The 10686-nt window shown below is 34.8% G+C and overlaps 1 long non-coding RNA gene across 1 annotated transcript; it reads left to right on the forward strand.

Annotated features, from left to right (window-relative positions):
* The first annotated feature begins 3373 nt into the window (after nt 1–3373).
* LOC115428508 (uncharacterized) lies at nt 3374–5685 on the forward strand. Its single transcript, XR_003936632.1, has 3 exons — nt 3374–3475; nt 3912–3917; nt 5675–5685. It is a non-coding gene; the product is annotated as an uncharacterized LOC115428508 (long non-coding RNA).
* Nucleotides 5686–10686: the final 5001 nt, after the last annotated feature.

Below are 10686 nucleotides of genomic sequence, written 5' to 3' on the forward strand. Positions count from 1 at the left end.
AAACAAAAACATAATATAACACAAAAATGTCTAACATATTGGTAATTCCTTTTCAAAATTGGCAAAGTTCTGCCTCCTTCCTCATTAATGACAATCTTGTAGTGTCACTGGAAAGGCCTCTGGTGAATGAATTCCTCACCTTGCGTGTATCTAATTGTATACATCAGGTTTTTCAAGAAAATAAAATCACACTGATCATGTAGAGGGCTTCAAAACTCATGTATCAAATATGATATGTTTGGCGTTATAGGGTTAAAATGATCAATGAATTAGTCTTGATGGTTAGATTTGGGTTAAAACTAGAGCTGCACTGTCACACAAATCCCATTTGCTGCTGCGCTGTCAGGCTGTGCAATTATATGTTTACAAAAGGCTGCAATTTGACAGAACAGTGTGTGTTTTGTGATATTTTGGATTCAGTAACACAGGACAGAAAGTGGTGCTGTGTAAAAACATTGTATTTTGTACTTTAAAAACAAAACTATTTTTTTTTAATTTAAAAAAGTACATTTTCCTAAATAATAAAATAATCATGATAAATGGTAAATTATTGTTTGGTTTCCAGGGAAATAGGAGCAGGCAGGTCTACATTTTCCAACAATTATTCATGACACAGAAGTTAGCACAAGTATTTCCAGGTAATCTTTATATCATTAAATGTTTGGCTTAGTCTTATATTACTAAGATATTAGGTAGATTTGCATTTTACAGCCATGATTTATGGTTATTGTACAGAAACTACCACTATGGGTGGCGTGGTGGTGTAGTGGTTAGCACGACGGTTCCGAGATAGGGCCTCTGTTTGAGTGTGCCTGTTCACTCTGGTTTCCCCTGGCAACTAAAAACAGTTTTGTTCCGGAACAGAGGACGATTACTGCTTTGACATATGCCCAATCGAACCGAGCCAAAGACTTGTTCCGGAACAACGGCTCATATCGATCCAGGTGTGAAAACACCCTAATATTTGTTACCAAATTTCCTGAGAACCAGCTTTGATCAAAAAGTAGTGCTTACATAGGTAATGTGTTATAGGCTAAAACATGTTTTTTCCTTTATAACATGTTACATTCTCATTTATATTTTTGTGTCTAAAACTAATTCAGTTTACAATGATGATTTCCTTAATATTTTACACTCCAGGTGAACTCAATTTAATGGCACAGTACCCACTCTGGACATCATCATCATTATTATCATTATTACTTTGTCTTTACTTGAAATAGAAATGTTGACCCGTCTATACTCAAAAACCCGTTCAGGTTCAGGTAAAGCAAACCAGAATCCACATCCAAACGAAATGACTATAGCACTTACGGAAGTGATGGATTAGAGCAGAGCTCCAACAAAAACATCTAGCGAGGAAATGTCTAATGGAATAATAATAGTGCTTTGTCAAGCTTTGGCTCTTTGCTATTCTATCTGAACTATGCACTGTTTGTACCATCACTGAGCGAATGGAAATGGAAGAAGGTTAGAGGGAGCAGGTTTGTCTTCCAACACACAGAACTGGTCTCGGAGTCCAAAAAACCTGATGATACAGTTCAACCCTCTGCATATATTTGCACATCAGGTTACAGTATCAAAGTGATTCTAAAACCAATAGGGCTGTGTATTGGCAAGAATCTGGCGATACGATACAAATCACAATACTAGGATCATGAATGATATATCACGATATGTCATGATACTGTTAAAAAGGCAATTTTTTGTTTGTTTCTTTTTTTTAAAAAAATGATTATTTCCTTGAAGAATTGAATTACACCCAAAATATGCCCAAATACTAAACACATTTTTATTTGATTAGAACTGGATCTAGTGTTATATCACAAAATTTTCCTGTGTTAAAACTTAAATTATGTTTTCCAGACTTTATAGTTTAAGATCCTGTTCAAATGTTCATATTTTATTAGTTCAGAACTAACAGCAGAACATTATTTTTGTGCAATCCCAACAAAGGACCAAACATCTGCCTCTCAGACAGTATAAAGTGCTTGTAGGATGCTTCAAATAATCATTATTTAATAAAACAGTGTTAAATAATAATAAATAAATTATAAACAATAAAGAAAAACAAAAACAAACCTCCATCATATCTGCATTTGAATAAATACCTAAAAATATCGATACAGTACTTTTTAATATCGATACAGTATTGTGAAATGAAATATCGCAATATATTGCAGAACTGATATTTTCTTACACCCCTAAACACCAACAGATTGAAAAAACATAAATTACCAGTGACACAGTGCAGACTGTACGACATGTGTTCTACTGCAGTTACTCTAAATCCACCTGGAGCTGCAGGCTGGACATGCCCTTTTGGGGTGAAGCTAAAAAGCCAGAGGCTGTAACGCCACTCAAACCTTAAAACAGCAGGAGCAGTTCTCCCAACACCTGGGGTCAAACTAAAAACACACTCCTAACGTGCACTCAGAGCATGGAGCATCATTGAACAAGTACCGTTATATTACAGTTTAATGCATCAGTGTGTCAACGGAAGAATACAAGTAAGAACAGATAGACATCAACTACAGGAGTGAAAGAGCATCAGACTACACTGATGTCCCATTTATGTCTCTGCAGAGATATAAGAGACATGTGATACAACTGGAACATACTGGACTTATGTCACTTTCACCAGGATTGGATTGTTAAACTAGGTTTGGGTCAGCATGTACTTATGGTGTCTGTTTTTTGTTTATTTTTATCACTATATTATGTTGCTTCGGATACGCAAATAATATTAAGATTGAATATTTGACAACTGCATTCATTTTTTATACTGTGTTTCGGAGTCATGCAATGAAAATTTGTTTAATTTTCGTTTATTTTGCATGTGTCCAGGAATGAAAAAATTATCTATCTATCTATCTATCTATCTATCTATCTATCTATCTATCTATCTATCTATCTATCTATCTATCTATCTATCTATCTATCTATCTATTTATCTATCTATCTATCTATCTATTTATTTATGGCAAAATTTTTATTGATAGAAATACTATTCCAATAGACTTTCAATTTCATGTTAACATTGCCACTTAAAATGCTTACAATAGTGTGTTTTTACTTAATTTTAAATTGTACAAATAATTAAATTGTCCTTCAAGATTTCTGAAATATTTATAATGTTCTCACCATAAAATTTTACAAAAACAAAGGTTGCTACCTGGATTTAACAAAGCAACTGCATAATCATGTTTCATTTACATCAACCTATTTAACTCTAGCTGATGCAGTAGCTTCTCATTTCTTAAAGAACCATCAGTTTGACAGAGAGCATAAAGATTGGACTGTGTTTCAAGGGACAAAGGTCATGTGGTCTAATAAATCCAGATTGATCTTATTCCAGAGTGAAGAGAGGTGGATGAAGTGATTACCCATCATGCCTAGAGTCCACAGAACAAGCCTGTGGGGGCAGTGTTGTGATCAGAGGTTGATTCAGTTGATCAGGTCCAGGTTCAGCCAAGTTATGTGTCCATAAAATGAGGTCTGCTGAACCTGAATAAACCCAATAACCAGGTTTTTCTTCACTGATGACGCAGACATATTCCAAGATGATGAATGCCAAGACATCATTTACATGCTTGGATTTACCACCACTGAGTCCAGACTCGAACTCCATGGAAAATGTGCTGGAAAAGACTTTACACAGCGACCCAACTCTCACCAATCCAAGGTTTTGGCCTCAAAATTGGTGCAATTATGGGCAGAAATTAACCCTTTCATGCATGAATTATGAGAACTTTAGTCAATATTTTTTTCTTGAGTGTTTTTATTCCTCTTTAGGCATGAAAAAAACAATGCAAATGTTTTTTTGTTTTTTTTTTTATGAACCTACTTTTCGTGGAGTTACAAAAATGTCCACTTAGCTGGACACCATGCATTTAATTTTTGAAGCAAAGAAACATGTATTTAAAACTCATCATCAGAAAGTGATATACTGTGTGAAAACTATGAATTAAAAACATTTTTAATGCAGCTAATTGCTAAATCACTAATGTTCTCTCACATTTGCTCATACTCTAATATTAGTTATTACTCATTTCGTGGAGATAATATCCTCCTCAGACCCAGGAAATTGACAGTTTTAGCTGTTTTACATTAAAAAATTGTCTTGATTGGAAACTGCATAATGTAACAGTTTTTTCAGATACATTTTTAAAACAATTGTTATTTATTGACTAATTTTTTAAAGGAATGTCCTTTGTAATGCACAGCATTCTTTAAATGAAACTGTTAAACTTTTGTCCCCTACAGAGGACAAAATGCATTACTTGGTCTCAGGAGGATATGCAAAAAAAAAAAATTGTTTCAGAAAACTGTTAATTACAGTCTAATAACAATTAGCAACTCATTTACACTAAAACATGTTACTACAGATCAGGTTTATCATGAGCAGCAAAGTTACAATAATTGTACGAACTGCAGTGTTTGGGATGATGCATAAGTGTCCACTGTTTTGGCTGAAATAGAACTACAACAACAAAACCCATGAATATATAAGAGAACAGCTGCAGAATAACTGTCCACTGTAGTGACCACTGTGCATGAAAGGGTTTATGTAACAATTACTGTGACATTACATAAGCTTTGACATCACAGCAAATGCATCCCATAATGAAACTAAAGACAGTTGTCAGATATATTGTGTGTGTGATTTTTTACCCTGCCCCCCAAAGGGGAGGCAAGGGGTGTTGTTTTTGGTTTGGTTTGGTTTGTTTCTTTGTTTGTTTGTTAACACTCTAGCAGCAAATCTATTGGTTGAATTCATACCAAATTGGGTTTATAGATTGCCCGTGACCCAGAATAGATGTCACTACATTTTGGGAAAAGTAGGTCGATGCTTACATTTTTTATGATTTTTTTTTTTTTTTAATCTTTTTTCTCCTTCCATTTACTTACAATGAGCGAAATTTCACACGTCTATAAAAACATCAATTTTGTCTCAATTTACTTCAACCTTGGCACATACATAGAGGCAAGTGATATGCTGACATCAGCACACGCATAGACATGATGACATCAGCTGGATCGATGCCAAAATAAGATACAATATGTGCGAGGGGCGGGATTTGTTGTGCCTGGCACCACTTGTTTTTAAATTATAATTATGGAGGAGTTTACACAATATATCTCAATAACAACTATGGTAAATGAGATAGTTTGTCTTTACATCGTTCTCACTCCCCCAGTAACACACACGTACAACATTACAATACCTTCAGCATCAATGTTGTGAAAACATCAACAGTCTACAAAAGCAATTTGGACAAAGGATGAGTCTCCTCATAGTAGTAATAGTAGAAAAAACCTAGAATAGTATGTTTTGCTTGTTCACGTATTTATTTACAGTCTCTCTTTTGCTCTTTGTACTTCCATAGCAGATTTCAACTCATCCAATCATGCTACGAGCCAACAGAAATGTTCACAGATTATTTTTTAATTAAAATATGCCTTTCAGAGATTATTTCTTATTCTAAGTATATACTGCAGTTTTATACGTCTATAGAGGAAGGCATTATATTAGAAATGGATTATGAGCAGCCACTTTCTGTCAAACTGCATCTCATCAGTTTTTGCTGCTGGGAGTCTGTCTGTGGGGCAGCCCCAGCAGAGAATGCTGGGAGTTTGACAGCCTAAATGGGCTGCTGGAGGCACGCTTTAGGGAAGGCAATGCAGGTCTGTTGGTCAACTTTACTGTATGGAATGCAGTGAAATGCTGGCACATACACATTACCTTCTATCCCATTATACCACTGCTCTTAAAGCCACATACAACGACACAGCAGCTGCCATTTGAGCACCTACAGCCAGTGACAGCTTTCCTTCTCCAGTCTCGACATGTTCCTAATGAATTATGGGGGAAATGGCAGAAGGTATACAACTGTAGTCGTCTATAATGACCTGATAACTCTTCCTATTATAACATCATAAGTGATTCTTTTTGTCTTCAAGCACTAACCAAATATCAGTACACTAAGGCAAACAAAGTAAACATTAATGTGCAAATACAATTTGTTATGAAGGAATGTAATTATGTACTATTACTATAAGTGCTGTACTTCTGCACATACAGTATTTGAGGTACTTGTACTTGTCTTAAGTCTTCTCATTTTTTACAACTGTATTCCTCTACTAGATCTTCTACATCTAAGAGGGATATTTTGTCCTTTTACTCCATCACATTTATCTGAAATTTACTTTCTTTCTTGCTTTTCAAATGAATCTTTATCATCTCTTTCTGATCCAGTGAAAACCATTCATCTCCATTTATGATGAGTTTGAGTATTTGTGACAAACTGAAGGATGAAATCTTCCTAATGTGTTTAAATTGATCCTCATTCTTAAACTAAATCTATTGTTTATTGTAAGTTAAACTATACAAAATTCACAACTTGGCTCAAAGGAAAGATGACAGGCAGATGATCAGACACGACTATTTAACTTCATATGTATTCTAACCAAAAACAACATCAATGAATGTTAGTAGTATAATCAGTGTAATCAGAGGTATAGTTGGGGAATGGAGGAGTGAAAGACTTCAGTGTTTGGTCCAACAGTACATAAAGTAAGTCAAATGAGCTCAGCCTTACAGATTCACACCAGTAAAATGCAGCATATACATTAATGTAACACTTAAATTAAACCAATCATATCAGATATACGTAATAATAATAATAAAAAATGACCATTTTAATTTCCATACTTGCTGATAACACATACTTTTTCTTGCGTAAAGCTTCAAATGCAGTACTTTTACTTATAGTGGCATATTTCCAGAGTTCTATTAGGTATTTTTAATTCAGTAAAGGAGCAAATAGTCTCAATTTTCTTCCAACAGTCTATTTATTGTTAAAATGACAGCTAAAATACGGTATGAAAGCTTCAAATTAGTATTACTAGTCCTCAGTTAGTGTCTACCAGGTTCGTGGCTGGTGAGTCAGACTTACAAATATATGAACCTAAAAGAATATCTTATTCACCATTTGATTGGCAATTGGCAAGAGTAAACAGGTTATGTTTCATAATGTCATTATCCTTTACACATACATACATGATGCATGTTTCATTTAAGGTCAAAATGTAATTTTCAATCAAATTATGGTTATATGTAATCTTGAACCTTGATATAAAGGTGGGGCGAGAAGGAAAATGCTGCCGTCTCTTCCCTGCATGTGAACAGGAAATGTGGAAATCACACAATTTTGAATTGAAAAATAATCAAAATTATTGGAATCACATGGAAAATAAGTTTATAGTAAGGATCAACAGATATATATCAACATTTATTTCACCATTATTTGTTTTTGTCTTTTCATGATGACAGGTGAGGTTCTGCCTTTCCAGACTGCACGTCACTGGTGTCATGGGATGCATTCATTCACAGTCCTGCTTACATCTCAGCTCTACAATGATGGGACAAGTCCCTATGTGTAAAATGCAGCTGATTCAGACATTTTAATCATGTTATATTCTTTTTTTTTTTGGTTTCTAGAAGGTAAAAAGACATTCCTGGAGGAAAGTTGTGAGTTCTGTGTGTTTTTTAAGAGGTGCACTGGATGGGTTAGATTATTTACAAATATCTTAAATTTCAACCAAACATCACTTTATTTTCCATATAATCCTGATTCTGTGTTTAACAGACTACAAAAGAATGCATTTGAATGTTTTTTAATAGAGCTTTTAATTTCACTGCAAACAATACAAAACTGTCCAATTCAACCAACAGGGATATGTTTAAAGTAGAGTATAATCTTTTGAGTTTGGCCTGAAGAGTGTCAGTATCTATGAGTGATTCCACTATTAAATCAGTATAATAACAAAAGATACCACTGAAACTGTTAACCACTGCTCTGTTCAAACTTTGTTAAACTGAATGTGCTTTAAAGTCACTTCAAGGTCTTTGTCTATACAAGAAAACAAGAGCTAACTCTAATGAAAATGGGTGTTCTCCAAGTTCCACGCTGCATTTGAAGGTCTCATGAGATCTCACAGACGCATATCCAAGACAAGAATAGACCAAATTAAATCTCAACGCTAACTGTACGCTCAATTACCGCAGAACGGCTTCTGTAATGAAATAGAGGTGACTTCTTTTTTGTGAAGGGTTAATCGTTGCTTTTACGTCAGAGACTTTAAGATTACTGTTCATCAGAATCACACAGTGTATCATTAACCACTGGTTTTGTCTCGTGCCGTAACTAATCATGTACAGTACGTGCCGCTCTAGACATCAGTGGCAGCAAATGAAAAGCCTCCAAATTATCTGCGCGAGTACATGAACATGAGGACGCCCTGCTCAAATTTACACCGATTTCACGCTTTTAAAAGAATATCTGCGGCACATTCGCTGTCAGGAGAACTCATTAGAATATTTTTGTCATTTTGTGACAATTCCATATCTCTTTTTTGGTCCAAGCAGAGTTTGTTGCCTCATTTTCATGCTTCATTTATGATTTCAAAACAGCCACTAAAGCCTCTGTAAATCCCTTCATTCTGTCAGAGAGTGACTCACACTGACTCGACAAAACACTTCATTTGGTGATCATCTTGGCCATCATTATAGGCCAAACAAACAAATGCCACAGCGTAATGGATTAGATATGCAGCGAAAACTGGGCCAAGCGGGGCGGGTGGAGTGTGATCGAGCTGAGCCGGGAGGGGGTAGATGGAGATGCTGCGATAACCGTAGTTGAAAAAAAAAATCTTTTGAAGGTGTCAGAGCGTGGACAAATTAGAAACGAAGACAACTCCATCCCATCTGATTCTATTAGGAGACAAAAGGAACATTAAGTGATGCAGATTAACATCGCATACAGAGGAGTAATAGCCGTGATCAAAGATGGAGAGATGGGGATTTTGAAAACATCTCCACTTAATGGCAGATCCAGCGGAAAAGAAAAAAAAAAAAAAAAAAAAAAAAAAAGCTGGGGGTCGTACAGCTGTCACTGCTTTCTCTGTCTGCAGATTCCCCCTCATTTCCCCCCGTAACCATCTCCACACCCCCACATCCTGCAATCCCAGAAGCACACATTGCATGCTGCAGCCCTGAGGAGTAGCATGTAAAAAAAAAAAAAAATACAAGGCAGTGGAAAAACGATTAACATATAACACGATGCAAAGAAAAGAGCTCGATTCATCTAACAGTAAAATCGTAGATATGTACAAACAGGACTGCATACAGTGGCAACACCAAAGTTATCCATATACACTGAAAACATACAAAAAACAGCTTATTTTTGTACATGTGGTGTATTAATGCTAAATGATGCTCCCATTTCATTTGCTTCAATTATTTTTGTTTCCTTCTAAATTTATATCCTATTTAGACCTACAACTAATTTTTAATAGTAGCATTTTTTTTGCATTAGTTTTTTTTTTTTTTTTTTCTGTAAAAGGTTAAACCAAATTGTGATAAATGCCCCATTAAGTCTTTTTGTGTTGCCAGCATTACCAACAAAAATACAAAGATGTGTCCTTGACTCTTATATGTGAGTTAAACCTCGTAAGCCCATTTTTGGTCTTTTTTTTGGTCATAAAACGATTCTATTGGTCAGTCTTCATGTTGGCCTGATGGTTTAGAAATATTTAACCAATGAAAAGTGTTGAAAACGGCTTGTGATGACATCTCTTAACTACTTAATTGATTTAGCATATACAACATTTTTCCAGTTTCCTGAAAAATAACTATTTTGGACATAAGAGGTTTCTGCCCAACAGCAACGATATGCAGAACATCTATCAAAGTGTCATATAATGTGTACGTGCTTATCACATTTGCTTGAAAAGTTGATGAAACAACCCAATATTTCCAGCTTTAATCCTATTTCTATGTTTAAAAAAAACACATTTGCTGCAATATATAACTTAAATTTGCTGAATTCAATAAAAACGTGTGTATTTGACTTCTTTTTTTTTTGTTTATTTGAGACTGGAGCTATTGCTGTCTCTGCTAAGCTAAATTGTAAGCTAACTCTGACTCTGCCTCATGTAGGAGCTCAATACTCTATATAAAAAATTTTTTTTAAATTGTTGTTTTTAATGCTTACCATATTTTTAGCAGTATGATGTATATAAACCTCAGGTATATACAGTAGCCTTTATGTGTAGTTTCAAGGGAAAACCTTGCCTGTCACTGACTCTGGTATTTTTACACTTTACTTCCCGATGACCGACGTCCATATATACATGAAACACCTGCCCTATTGATCATAAATAATGTCTGAAAACACTTCCATTAAAGCAGACATTTAATATTTATCTGATTTATGTAAGCGTCCACTGGGTTTACTGTTACTGCCAGTGACCACTGATAGAAAAGCAGTGATAAATAATGGAATAAGCACACAAAAGAAGCTGATTCATGGTTAATAGACACAGTTTTGAATAGTGCGTTTTTATATTAATTCAGCACTTTTCATTTTGTGTGAAGGTTTTTCTTTTTCTCTTTTCTTTCCTGGAAATTGGAGTATATATAGCAGTAGTAATAGAACTGTTCTAAATTATTTTTCTCAGTCTACTATAACAGGATCCTTTAAAAGAAATGCATAAAGCAGAATTCATCAGTAATGTGTTATTTGTACTGTATTAACTACTCTGCCTGATTTACAAAACACTGGACTTTATCTAATTCAATGGATGAATGTAAACTATCCACATTACAGTATTGTATCGAGA

Source organism: Sphaeramia orbicularis, chromosome 11 (assembly GCF_902148855.1).
Source record: "Sphaeramia orbicularis chromosome 11, fSphaOr1.1, whole genome shotgun sequence".
Taxonomy (NCBI): Eukaryota; Metazoa; Chordata; class Actinopteri; order Kurtiformes; family Apogonidae; genus Sphaeramia; species Sphaeramia orbicularis.